This window comes from Pteropus alecto, unplaced genomic scaffold (genome assembly GCF_000325575.1).
Source record: "Pteropus alecto unplaced genomic scaffold, ASM32557v1 scaffold21, whole genome shotgun sequence".
In the NCBI taxonomy this organism is placed as follows: Eukaryota; Metazoa; Chordata; class Mammalia; order Chiroptera; family Pteropodidae; genus Pteropus; species Pteropus alecto.
Genome location: NW_006436282.1, coordinates 17,446,894 through 17,461,364, shown reverse-complemented (window position 1 = coordinate 17,461,364; position 14,471 = coordinate 17,446,894). Strand labels below are relative to the sequence as shown.

Below are 14,471 nucleotides of genomic sequence, written 5' to 3'. Positions count from 1 at the left end.
AAACCCTAGTATAATGGTTAATAAAAGAAGCCAAGATCCAAAGGGAATACCTATGCTCATAATTTCTTTTCCCATTCCCTTAATTGTTTTTAAATAAAAATATCTGGTAAAACAAGGGCAAAGAATGGTTCTCCAGCATTGGCCACGCGTTTCATGCATGCTCCCTGTTTCTCTTGGTTAAATTATAACCTCTCAAGAGCTTTCATTTCTATTATAGCTCCCAGTATAGTGCCTTGTATACAACAGGCACTCAACAAATGTTTAGTAAATGATCGACTAATTCTCTGAATTATTTTTCCTTTTTATTACCTAGCTTTCAGATCCAACCGAAGACAAAATTTTGTATAATCAACAACCAACACATCCCAAAGTAAAATACAAAGTCGCTTTGGATTTAACTTGAGTTTGTAACAGTACCAGTATGCCAATTCATTTCTTGTGTTAACTTTCAAGAGGTCTAAAGAAAAACTCTGAAGCAAGGCATGGATGGTTGTAGTGGCTCTCGGAGCAAACAATCTTCTTTTGGAAGAGAAAGCTGAAGTGTGCTCTTCATCACAGATGCTTTTACTCTTTACATAATTAAAAATTGAAATTAAGAATGGTTTTCTAGCAGAAACTCTTCTCTCTGACAAGCTTCAAAATTCTGATGTGCTTGTATTTGATAAAACCAAATGTCAATCTTGAAAAAAAGCCAATTGAAATACAAAAGTAAAATGAACAAATACTTTTATTTAAGAGGACATATATGAATTTAAGAGGACATATATCTAGGTAAAGATAAATTTTGCTCATCTAATTTTGCTCTCACCTAAAACCCTTTCTAAATGTAATAAAGATGGGTGCCTGTAATTTAATTTTTAAAGAGAAACATTTACAAAGATGGGGAGAATGCAAGAAAAGTTGACTTTGGAAGCTTTAAAACACATGGACAAATGAGTAATTGATTTAGCAGACTCAAAAAACCAAATGCTCAACTAGCTGCTAGGAAAGTGGGAAATTTCGTTTACACAACAAAGTCTTCCAAAGGCTCGAGAATTAGCAGCACAAGTTACTTGAGGTGAGGGGAAGCAAAATAAGGAGACGCAGATAATATTAGGTCAGTATTCATTAGCTGATCCATTAGTAAACTGTAGTTACTTTTCTCCATTCTTATATTTTTATTTTCTTGGAGTTATTTCCTTAGTTTTTCATTATACTGCTCATCGGTAATTCAACCCCATCCTCCTTGCAGGGTAATAATTGCCAGCCCCTCACCCCCTATCACGGAGGACCGAAAAAAAAAGAGAGGTTTATGTTCTGGACAGAGTAAGATAAAAAGTATACCTAAACGAAGGACAATGAAATCACGTGGCAAGCGGGATCATTGGATACTGAGACAACTCCTTCACCTGCTTCTACCTCTTGATTTTCAGAAGGCTTTTAGTCCGGTCTTTACCTTCCAGGCAGATGTGGAATATGACCAGCCTAAGAGGAAAAACATGGATATCAAGATCAGGTATTACCCCCAAACAATCCAGTCACAGAATGGCTACAGAGAAGCTCAACATGCAAACAGAGCTTCGTGTTTCCAGTTTTCCACTCTTAACAATGAGCTAAAAACTCTAGGATATTAGATGCTGAAAAGAGCCTGTTAACATGAAGGATAAAAAATGGAATACACACTCAAACAGATAAAATCTACTTGAAATAATGAAACTACTCAAGGTGAAGAAAATGGTCATTAAAATTCTCAGAGAAATAAGAGAATATTGCATTCACGAAACTAGAATAAGATTGCTATAGAAGAGGAGCATTCAGAGGGAACGAAAGAGCTCTTACAAAATTAAAAAGTAAAAGCAGAAATAAAATTCAATAGAAATCGTGAAAGATAAATTTGGGGAAATACCAAACAAAGTAGGAAATCATAGAGGTAGAAAAATAGAAGAAAATTAGAGGACCTGATAGAGAGCATCTAAATAAGAGGAGTTACAGAGAGAAGAACAGATGAAATGGAGAGGAGGAAAATATTAATAAAACACTATTTTCCAGAACCAAAATCTCTAAGTTGCTAGACTAAATGGGGCACCCAGTGAAACAGATGAAAATAGACTCATACCAAAGCACATCACTGTAAAATTTCAGAACACTACAGACAAAAGGAAAAAAATACATACATGTCAAGAATCGGGAATCAAAGTACTTTTGAGCTTTTCAGTGATGGCATCCAAAGATAGAAGGTGACAAAACGATGCATTTAAAAACATTTCCACCCTAAAATTCTTTACCCTGCCAAACTATCAATCGAGTGTGAGGATAGTTAAAAATAATTTTCAGACTTGCTGATGACATTTCACGAAATTAATCCACCACGAACAATTTTTCTCAGAAAGATTAAAAAAAAAAAAAAAGACCACATTGCCCTCTGAGTGTGAAATAAAGGGGCAAAATAGAAAAAGGCAAGATATGAGATACAGGAACTAGAAGGCCCAACCCAGGAGAAAGGCGGAGGGGATTCTCAGGAAGATAATGACAAGCGTGTATCAGGCATGGACAGAGCGAGTCCACAGTGGACAAGTCAGAAGGCTCCAGGAGTGACATTTTCAAGAAAATGACATTGATAAATTTGCATAAACGTATTGAAAGATGATTTAAAAAACTAGCAGAGATTTTAGAGATGGATTGTTAATAAGCAGTATAAATGGAAATAAATAATAAATATTAACTCCAAGAGAATAAAAATACAGGAATGAAGAAAGGTAACTACAGTTTACTAATGAACCAAGTAACAAATATTGATCGAATCAAAATTACTACTATAATCACGTTGAGAGAATTGAGGGATAAGAGGCATATATGATATAATATATACAGAGTGTGGGGATGGGAAGGGTAGAGTGGAAAAAGAGCCTCGCTTTCCATAATGGTTAAAAATAAAAAATCAGCAACATACACATGCCATTTACTGACACGGAGCTAAAGGCCAAAAGAATCAGCCAAGAAGTTCAAAGTAATAGTCCCTGGGGAGCAAGAAATGGAGAAAAAGAGAATTGACAGCATTGTTGGTCTTTCAATTATACATGCATTTGCAACTGTCACAGAAAATTAAAACCTACAAAAAATACATCTCTCATGAGTAAAGAGTAACCAGTTTGAATGTCAAAAAATCAGAGAATTATAACCATTCTTCTAGAGTTAGAAACAAACAGGACTTTACACACACACACACACACACACACACACACACACACACACACACATATATCCAAAGCCTGGGGAACAAGCTGTCCTTGGATGATATGCTTTATTACATTCTTTTTTGTATACATTATGGCATGAAATATACTGTGGTAAAACAGTCCACTAAAATATAACATATAAATTGACTATTTAAAAGCCTATATGACAGAAAAAGTTGAAAACCGCATGATCTCTCTTATATGTGGGATATCAACCTGAAAGCAACAAATGAACAGAGACTCATGGACACGGACGATAGACTAGTGGTAACCAGAGGAGGGGAGGGAGGGGCGGCGGTAGACGGGGTAAAGGGGTCAAATATGTGGTGACAGAAAGAAATCTAACTCTGGGAGGTGAACACGCAATGCAATATACATATGCCTTACTGTTGAACTGTACACCTGAAACTGGATTTCGTTAACCAGTGTCACCAATAAAATAATAAATTTAAAAATTTTAAAAATAAAAGCCTACATTTTCAATTTTTACAAGGTACATATATTTCTACATTCATACATATAAAGATCTAACTTAAACAAAAGGAAACTTTCTAGTCAATCTTATTTAATTCATTATAAAACTGCTTCTACTTACTGCCACGTTTACTTAGTGTCAACTCAAACCATTTTCCTTAACGCACACACTACCAACTCTACTCTAACAAGAAACGGGGACTCAAAATCACTGACCTACAATCACATGCAATTCAGATTATAGTATGGTGCTACACTAACATGACATCTACATAAAAATATTTTACAAACTCCTAGAATAGGCTATCAATTTGTAATATCTTATTCTTATCTCGCTCAATGCTCAGGCTTATTCTTCACAGTCTACTTATACTGGACCTTAAAACACTGCGCAAAACATCACATAGAAGTAAATACAAGGCACCGCATTAAAAATAAGCACGAAAATATTTTTCTGATGGGGGGAGACATTCTCTGCTCAAAGGGTTAATGCCACTGCGCCGTGCCCTCCAGGCATGAGTGCTCGGGTAGGAAGATAAAGGGAACACGGGTCCCCCACATCAGGAGTCTTTGCATGAAATGTCAAACGCTGTCCAAATACGAGAAAACTCTGATTCCATGCATCCAGATGACAACCCCGCATAGAAAAGCCTAATGATTTAACAGTTTTAGAAATTTAGAAAATCCAAAGCGGTACTATCCCAGTGAGCGCAGCGAATTATATCCTATCCAAAATGAGAGATTATTTTAGGCTTTAATCTCACATTTCTTATCTGTAAGACTTCCCAGTTTTAAGAAACTTAAGGAATGTGCAATATGTTCAAAGTGGTGAAAGAGCACTCTAAATAGAGGAAATGACAATTAAACACTGGTACTATTTTATCTCTGTCTCACTGCGAATTTCCCTGTGGCAAGCGTAAACACTAGACACAGCTGGATGTCCTTGCTAGCCCTTCATTTCTAGCAGGTAAAGACTGAGCTGGATACTGTCTTTGGAGAATGCTGGCAACAAAATGAGCTAACGACATGGGAATTTGTGTCTTTCGTAATTTTTAAAAGGTTACATGAAGATATTGCTTGAAATACTGCAGAATGTTTTACAAGTCATTTTCTATAATGATAGCTTCCTGCTTTAACAGAACTTTCTTTATATGCTTTGGCTTGATAGGATGGCATCAATGGTGTAGTTGACATGTAGACTTAGTGAAAAGAGCCATCCAGTGGCCTATCACTCGCCTGCACTCATTTCAATATAGGCGGCCCTGGCCGACTTCGTCAGGGGATCAAGCCTGTCTGTCTTCATCTCTCCTCACCTCTGAGTTCCACAGCAATCTTCTCCACTTCAGGGCCCTTATTCCTATTCTTATCTCCATATTCTTCAATATGCTCGAACTTCCCTGGTTCTCCAAAATGCAACGAGGTCCCAAATATTGCTGCACCATTGTATTACTTGCCCTTTCTTGGGTTTCTCTCACATTCCCTATTTCAAACATTTCGTACACTAAGTTGTCGGCAGATGATTTTGTCAGAAGAGAAAGGAAAAGAGAGGCTATCGTTTATCATTTATTGAGATTCCCCTCCACCTGTAGAATCAAATATATCAGCACCATTCCCTACTTCTTCTCAAACCTCAGAAGAAACTGTGCCCCTCCTCCTCTACGATGACTCAAGCTCCACCCCCCGCCCCCCACCGCGCACCCCCTCAGCACCCTGCTGTGAGGCAGCGCCTCATGAGTTATCCCTCTCCTCGCCTGTAACTTCAATCTGTTTTTTCTTCACTTGATGCTTCCACATTCATAAATATGCTAACATCTTCCTCATCCTTTAGTAACAAATTTTTGAAAGCCCTATTTTGAATCCTGCTTCCCTTTTAAGTCATAGCCTTATTCATCTCATCCCCCCGCCCCCGCCACCCCCCCACCACACACACACACACACACAGACACACACACACACACACAGACACACACACACACACACAGACACACACACACACACACAGAAAGCTTCTCTAAGGAGCAGTTAGAACCAGCCATCACTTCACTTCCCCAGGTCTCCACCCTTCCCACGGCAGCCACCGCTGTCTGGCCTCCCTGGCCACTGCTCTCCTCCAACCTCTTGAATGAATTTAGGCGCGACCTTACTGAAAAGTCAATCACATGTTCTGTCCTCACCCTGACTGCAGACAGACCATCACCGCTGATGGTGGTCCTCGGGTTTTCATTCTTTTCTCGAGTGATCTCGTCCACATCTAGGACTTCAACTAGTTTTTATACGAATATGATTTCCACGTCTTAGTTACAGCTCTCACCTTTCTCTGACTACCTTCTTAACATACTTCCCCTGGGAGTCCCCAGGGTGGTGTCTTTAATTAACCATTTTCAAAACTACTCACCCTAACCAAGCCTACTCCTCCTACTATAGATTCTGGTTCCCGTTATTATGACATCACCATTCACCCATTCTCCCAAGCTTAACATATCAGAATCATCTGGTTTTTCTCTTCTCCCTAACCTCCAGAAGTCTCGTTTTTCTCTAAATCTTTTCATTCTTCTTTCCTGCTTCATAAAACTCTCAAATCCATCCTTACCATAATTTCTACTCTCCAACCTTTAGTTTACAGTTTTGATCTTCTTTTGCTCAACTTATTTTAAAAACTGCTTAATTGGTATATTACTCCCCAATCTTTCTCCACCGGAGTCCCTGCTCCATACTATGTCCAGAAGTATTCTGGCTAATGTGCAGAACTCAGCCGGAGAAAAGTGAGATTTACAGAGATTCTTTTATAAGCTGCTCGAATGGGTAATGTTGTTCCTCATTTGCTCTCACAGTGTAGTAGCCCCGCTTTGAATAAATTTTTACTACCTAAACACTAAGAAAGCAGGTCAAAACCCCATTACTTTATTATAAGAAAATACATACTAGTATAACTGAACCGGCAGAACTGTCTGAAAGTGTTTTTGCACAATAAACACTAATAAACATAAAATATGACTACAAGAGCAATGCCAGATTTTATTACATATGCGCATTTGAACTTTTTTTAGTATCTCAAAACCAGATTATTGTAGAATAAATTTCATCGGCGGTTTCTTTTTCCAAGGTAACACTTTATATGTGCACGTACAAAACTACCTGGAATTCATAACGGATCCATCCAGTGAGAAACTGGTTCTTGAATTCAGCCATAATGGAGGTGACTGAAGAAAAGTGATCTTAAGTAACTGACTCAACATCTGATTCTCTCACCCCTCCACTGCTACCGCTTACTCTAAGGCACCATCCTCTCTTGCCCGTTTACTGTAATGGTCATTCGATTAGTTTCTCTACTGTCACTCTAGTTTTCAAAGATATTCTCCAGAGTGGCTAGGGTCACCATTTTAAAACATAAAACAGATTCTGTTACTCTTCTGTTAAAACCGTCCAGAGGCTTCCACTGCACTTAGGAAAACATCCGCACTCTCAACCATGACCCTCAAGCGTGCTCGTGACGTGGCACCCTGTGTGCTCTTCTGAGCTCCTCTACGGCTCTCTCTCCCTCGTCCGCTCACCTCCAGTCATACTGGTCTCCCTTCAGTCATACTGGTCTCCCTCCAGTCATACTGGTCTCCCTTCAGTCATACTGGTCTCCCTTCTGCTCTTCAAACGTGGCCTGCTTCCCATCTCTCCTTTCTCACCTTCACTATTTTCTCTTCTCTCCGCTCGAAGTCGTCTGCCCAGATATCTACGTGCATTTCCCTACTATCTTTATTTTTGTCTCAGTAGAAATGTGACCTCCCCAGAAGTCAACCCAGACACCGAAACTAAACTAACACCCGCCTCACACACCCTCAGCCAGTCAGTCTCCTTGTTAGTTTCATTTTCATCACAGTACTTCTCTGAAACTATCTTTGCTTGATGTCTGTCTCCTCTCATTAGCAATTCACTCATTGTTCTACCTTCTCTAACACAGGACAGTGCCTTGACATATAGCAGGCATTCAGATATTCATCAATGAATTAACGAATAGATGCTAATGTCTCTCAAAGCTCTACCTCCTGAGCTTCAGGCTCGTATTTTCTTGCCCAATCTCTGTAAATATGTCCCACGGGCGCCATAAACGCAACAACGTCCACATTACTTTCTAAATCTGGTCTGCTTCTGGTATTCCCTATCTCAATTAACAGCACCCAAGCATACCTAGTCCATCTCCCTTATTCCCTCTATCGAATATGCAACCACGGATTTTCGATTTCACCTTATATATTTTTCAAATATATTCCTTTTTCTCGATCTCCACTGTCAGTGCCTTAGTTCACACTCTCATCTCTCATCTTAACTTCTACAACTTTTTACTTATTTTCCTTGCATCGTCTATCCCCACTACCAGCATCACAGTGAGCATTCCAAAAATACAATATGATGATGCTTCTCCCGTGGCTGAAATCATCCACTAGCTCCCCATCGCCTATAAAATCCAAATTACTTAATATGCTGTAAAGGTCTCACATCTCTCCTCGTAACTGTTCCAACATCCTTTCTTCTATTTCTAGCCACACTGGGCCATGTGCTAGTCCCCAAACCCGTTACTAGAGTTACTGTTGTAACTCCATCTTAATTGTCTCAAAGGAAGCCTTTTCCTGACGCATCCTAGCAGGTGCAGAGCATACGGCACGACTACACAGTACAGTTGCTCGTTACTTGTGGAGTCTGTATGTGTGAATTCGACCGTGTGCTAAAATTTACTTTTAACCCCAACATCACAACCCATAGTGCTTCTGTGGTCTTTTGCAGACACGCCCAGGGCAGCTTTAACGAGGCACCCTAAGTGTGTGCCCCCAGTTCAGGTGCAACAAGGCAATGTTCTGCCTTCTTGTTTCAGCTCTCACGCTAAAAAAAAAAAAAAAAAAGTACCCTTTTATGGTCTATTATAGTGCCATGTTTTCCACATTTTTTGCATTTTGTTGATTTTGCTGTCTAAAATGGCCGCCAAGCATAGCGTGTAAGTTCTGTCTCATGTTTCTGAGCACAAGAAGGTTGGTCATGTGCCTTATGGAGAAAATACATGTGTTTGATGAGCTTCCTGCGGGCATGAGTTACAGTGCTGTTGGCCACTCGGTATTCATGAATCAACAACATATAATAAGGTGTCTTTAAACAGAAACACACGTAAAACAAAGTTATGTATGGACCAGTTAACGAAAACGTGATCAGAGGCTCACAGAAACCCAACTCTGTACTCCCCCTAGAAACAATGGCTTAATGCCGCTAATTCAGTGTTCGCAGAGAACTTACAGAACACAACTACCACGAACCACAAACAAGAACTGACTGTATTTTCATTTACATGTCTGTTTCTATCACAAAATTAGTGGTCTCTGTGAGGACAGAAATTGTGTCCTATTTAACTTTGAACTCTAATTCTTACCATTATGCCACAAATACTGCCACCAACATTTAATGCACGTAAATTGTAAAACTGTGGTCTCATCGCCGTGCTGAAATGTGCCCTGTGTGTTTAGACTTTGTGGTAAGACCCCGCACTGGTCCGCACCCCAGAGAGGCCCTGCTCGATCGCACAGTTAATGGTCTGAATTTCATCTTCCGTCCCTGCCCTTTCACCTCTCTTATAGCCCAAGATCATGCTCTTTAGGTTAAAACTTAAAAAAAAAAAAAAAAAAAAATCACAGTTAAATGAAAGGGCATTTACAGAAATTTACTTTTCATCAGGTCACTTAACTCTAATGGGCTTAGATCTAAAAACTATTAGACAAGCTTCTAGACGAACTGGAAGGCTGAGCACACATGCCTACATTCCCTATCTCCTGACATGACAGAAAACATACTTTTTAAAGAGAATAAAGCACTACTGGAAGTGAGGTGGGAGAGAAATGAGAAGGCAGAGATCAGCAAAGCAGAATTTTAGGTAACTCCTAGAAGTCAGAAAGCACAGAGGCTTGTACGTTCAGCAAAAAAGATAGGCTGGATAATCTGAAAGTAATTCTCTCACTTACTAAATAGCTAACAATGTTACGTGAAATACCAGGAACGGCCTCTGAAATTCAAAAACAAGTCCCCAAGAAAATCCCCATGGGGCAACATGAAGAGATAAAAACCGGTGGGTAAAAGCAGGCGCTGGAGTCATGGCTGTTCTAGGTACAGATTTCAGTGCCTAGAAGTTCAAGATGAAGAACTGCCACTTAGACCCCTCCATATAAAGCTGGGGCCTTACAGGACTAACCCCACCTTGTAAGAGTGGCCTGGCAGAGACATGCCTGTTGGCTGAGGAAGACAACAAGGAACTTAGCCTCCTTGGTTTGGACTCCATAATAGAGGGAAACATCACCTGGGAATTTGTACCCATAGCCTGCTCGTTAGTATTCAGGGTTCCAACACACTTGCCTAGTTCAGAAAACTCCAAGCACAGAAATTACAAAGATGCTGAAGAAAAGCCTTAGCGAATCTTCCCTGGAGAGATGGGCCCTCTAACCAGGCTACGCAGAACCCCTTGAATAAAACTCAGCCAAGCATGAGCTCACTATTCAAAAAATCACAAAGAACACTCAAGGGAAAAAAAAAGACAGGTCATTGAGAACAAAAGAAAGCAATGTTATCATAAAGGAAAGCAGATAAGATTGGATAAACGTTATAATCTAAGACATTACTGAGGTAAGCATAGTTCTTAACAAGTATATTTTCTCTGGGCCTCCCTTAAGAAGTGCCTGTGTGCTCAAATTTTTTTTTTAAATAGCTGAATCAATAGTTACTGTGAAAAGTTGGAAAAAAAATGTTTTCAAAAACATAAGTATAATTTAAAAATTGAGAATACTCTTAGCCAGGTAAATACTACCCCATCCTCAAGAAGCACTTGGAAATGTGTGAAGGCATTTTTGATGCCCCAATGGCTGCAGCAGAGAACTAAATTTTAAGTAGTGGTCAGGACGATCCCCAATGACGAAATGCAATACTGCCAAATATTGCAATTACGAATTGAGAAATACTTTACTTAAATCTGAAACTGTTATCAATGATCAACTCTATAAAGAAAGACTGGGAACAGAAATTTTCAATTATAATTATACATTCATTCTTCTGTACTATTTTAACTGTTTAACATGTAACATTAATGTTTTTAAAAGTTTATTTAAAAATGAATTTACATCAATCAATAATAAGAGAGAGGGCTGTCCTGCTCATTAGCCAATATAAATCCTTCCCCTCAGATAAATTGGTTTGTTTGGAGCACCAAGGACTGAAGCAGCGCACTTGACTACCCTGTAATTCCCAGACTCAGAAGAGTAGTCTCTTCAAATATAAGTATTTCTCAGCTAAAACATCTCCAGAATTAAGGCAGCCTTACTGACGCTGGTTGTGTGCGCATAGAGTGAGCACCTGTCACCTCTTTTGGGCTGCAGCAGCTGCAATGCCAACGATCACTATGGCTGGCAGAAGCCCAAGGGAGGTGTCAAGACTCACAGCAATAGCCATATATACATCTGAAGTAGTGGGGTAGGATGTTTGCGTGGTGTGGCTCGAGAATGTATCACTCAGTTAAGTAATGAAAACCTATTGTTAACAATGGATCTATCAATGACGCAAATCAGTTTTAGTCTGATGGAAGACCAAAACATTTGCACAGATGAAAATCAAAGATTAAGATACAACTGACATGTACTAGAAGCAGACAGGAAATATCTACTAAAAAGAAAACCTACACTTACCCCAGAATGGTGCCTTTCAAAGATGAGAAATTCTCAAAACACACACGCGCGCGCACACACACACACGCACACACACATGCACGCGCACACACGCGTGCACACACACATGCACACACGCATGCATGCGCGCACACGCATGCACACACACATGCATGCGCACGTGCAATTTGGATCCACCATCCTGACTGCTACACAATAGTTTCCTCTACACTGTTTTCCCTCGCTATTCCTTTATGGTACATAGAATTGCTAGTATACACAGGCATAACACGCTTATATGTTTAGATCAACGTCAAACTGAGTTAAGGAAAAAATAAACCAGTTCTTTGAAACCACCCCCCCTTCTCCATTATTGATACATTCATTCAATTTTTATCTTTATGTTCCAATGAGTTATTTTGCTCATTTAACATGGCAATAAAACCAAACAAAAATCCTTGCATTCCTTATTTCATTCTAGAATTTCAATGTTTTTCACTTATTACAAAACCATTACAAACCTTTTTGTATATAGCTGTTATACATAAGGCAATATTTATTAATAAGCAGAGATAAAATTGTTCAAAAAATATAACTATTAGGTGGTCTTTCCTTTAAGCATTTTATTGAAATAAACTTTTTGCATGTAGAAAGATTGAAACAGGTTCACATATTGTCAAAAATTCTTGCTAAAAAAAAAACTAGAAAAAAACACTATCAGAAAAAAAAACCTGAAATCAAGAACGGGCTCAACCCAGACCTGGGACTTGAAGCACATAAAAAGCTCTCTTGCAAAAGAAAGTACTTAAGAAATCACATCAAGAGGCCCTCAGAATTTGGAAATAGGGTGATTCCTCAAGAATTACATTAGTAAAAGGACAAACAAGATACATAATCTTAGCAGAAAAAAAGCCACTCTAAGAGAAGGTAGGTAGAAGTATTTGGAAATATTTGTCTAATAAAAGTGTCAAAGATATACCCTTAGGATAATAACACAATAAAGGAAACAGTGTTCCCAAGTGTACTGTAAGCTGTTGGAAGAAGGTGTGTTAACAAAAGGACAATATCCAGTTAAGCCTAGAAAAAAAGGAAGTAAATTGACCTAGGTCTCTAAAATTGCCCAGGGAGAACTTGCCTACTCTATATCCCTGGGTTTCTCTGTCTTGGCACTACTCACATTTGGGACCAGATAATTCCTTGTGATGGGGGGCTCTCCTATGAATTGTTTACATAGCATCACTGACCTCTACCCACTAGAGACTAGTAAACATCCCCATCCCCACTCCAATCGTGACAATGAAAACTGTCTTCATATATTATCAAATGTCCCCTGGGAGGCAAAACTGCCCCCTTAAAGAATCAACGGTATATTCTAAATAATGCAAATAGATGCACCAAGGTGATATAGCTTGATATTTCTAGCATCAAAATCACTCTACTCTTCCGCTCACCTAGTAAATGCCTCATAATAATTTGGCTTTCTAGAGAAAGCGTGGTCAGGGTTGCAAGAGGCATTTGTTTTATAGTTCTTTGGTGAAATTTAAAAAAAAAATTGTCAGAGAGGAAGGCCCATGACCATACTTTACATATGCTGCCTGATATAAATCAAATCACATACTTCTCATATTTCCCTATGACTTCTAACATTGTTTTATGTATATGTTAGGCATTTGTAAGCTTTTAAAAATTGTTTTAATATTCCTTGTTTAATGTTCTTATCATATTCCTTACCACTATCAGTATCTTGATTTTCTAAGTTTCCCTTTTCCCTAATCTTTACAGTTTGTCTGCCTCTCCCCTCCACGATAACACTCACACAGCTCATTCATCATCACAACTGTAAATATCCTTGCTACGAACGTTAATAGTACACCACGCAGGCGTAAGTGAAATCTGACTTACTAATGAATACCCAAGCAAGTGAGAACTTTCCTATTCTTTAGTAATAATAAAAGGAGTCAAGTATAGTCGAGAACAACCTGCTAAAATCTAGGAAATATAACTTATTAAAAAATATGAACCTAAATGAACCTTTAAAACAAGATCAGGCTTACCTTAAAGGTGACCATGCTCTGAAAACCCACGGACTGTACTTCACCTAGGAATCCCTTGAAAGCATCAAAATACCTCTCTCTGCCATTTGATTGGCCACGGTGAACTCACAATGTCTCTATATTCATCTTTTACTCCTCATTCTCCCTGCCACCACAGTCTTTCAAGTTCTCATTGCTTCACCTTTAAATTATCACTGCAAGTCTTTCCCCACTGTTCTTTTCTTCACTGTAATCTACTTGGCCCAAGACTATTGCACAGATCATGTTAAAATATCATTTTAACCACAAAGACTGTGCTAGAAAAACTTATGGGTTTGTGTCAGCTGGGAATGCTTAAGTTTCTCTTAAAATCTAGCTTTCTACCGATTCAACCTAATTCCTCTATCCTCTAATTAAACTCTCTGTTTTAGCCGCATTGATCTTTTTCACTTCTTCTATGCACAACCAAACCACACACTTCATTCCCACCTAAACACCTTCACTCACGTAACCCCACCAAATAGTATTTTTTTTTCCCTTGGCCATTCAATATCCACTCAACTTATGGCCCACTTCTTGCTTTTTTAGAGTCAAAGATTTAGAGCTAAAAGGGATCTTAAGACTTATCCCGAAATTAATTGTAAGGTGTACAAAGTGATTGATGATATTTATATATTGGGAAATGACTGCCACAGTAGGGTTAGCTAACACCTCCGTCACCTCACATAATTACCATTTCTCTTTTGCGATAGGAACATTTAAAATCTACTCACTTAGCAACTTTTCAATACATAATACGTTATTATTAACTACAGTTACCATTCCGCACATTAGATCCCCAGAACTTACTCATCTTATAACTGGACGTTTGTACCCTTTGACTGACATCTCCACATATTCCCCATCCCCAGCCCCTGGCAACTACGCTTTTATTCTCCGTTTCTATGAGTTTGGTTTCTTTAGATTCCACATGTAAGTAATATCACACAGTATTTGTCTTTGTCTGACTTATTTCACTCAGCATAATGTCCTCAAGTTTCATCCATGTTCATAAACAGCAGGATTTCCTT

At 38.9% G+C, this 14,471-nt stretch overlaps 1 protein-coding gene across 4 annotated transcripts in view; it reads right to left on the bottom strand.

Annotated features, from left to right (window-relative positions):
* MPP6 (membrane palmitoylated protein 6) overlaps positions 1 to 1,464 on the bottom strand; it is a 63,790-nt gene extending 62,326 nt beyond the window's left edge. For all 4 annotated transcript variants that reach the window (XM_015589520.2, XM_025046802.1, XM_015589519.2 and 1 more), the window contains exon 1: positions 1,324 to 1,464. The gene's annotated coding sequence lies outside the window, so the exon portion shown is untranslated. The remainder of the gene's footprint in view (positions 1 to 1,323) is intronic.
* Between the last annotated feature and the right edge of the window lie 13,007 nt (positions 1,465 to 14,471).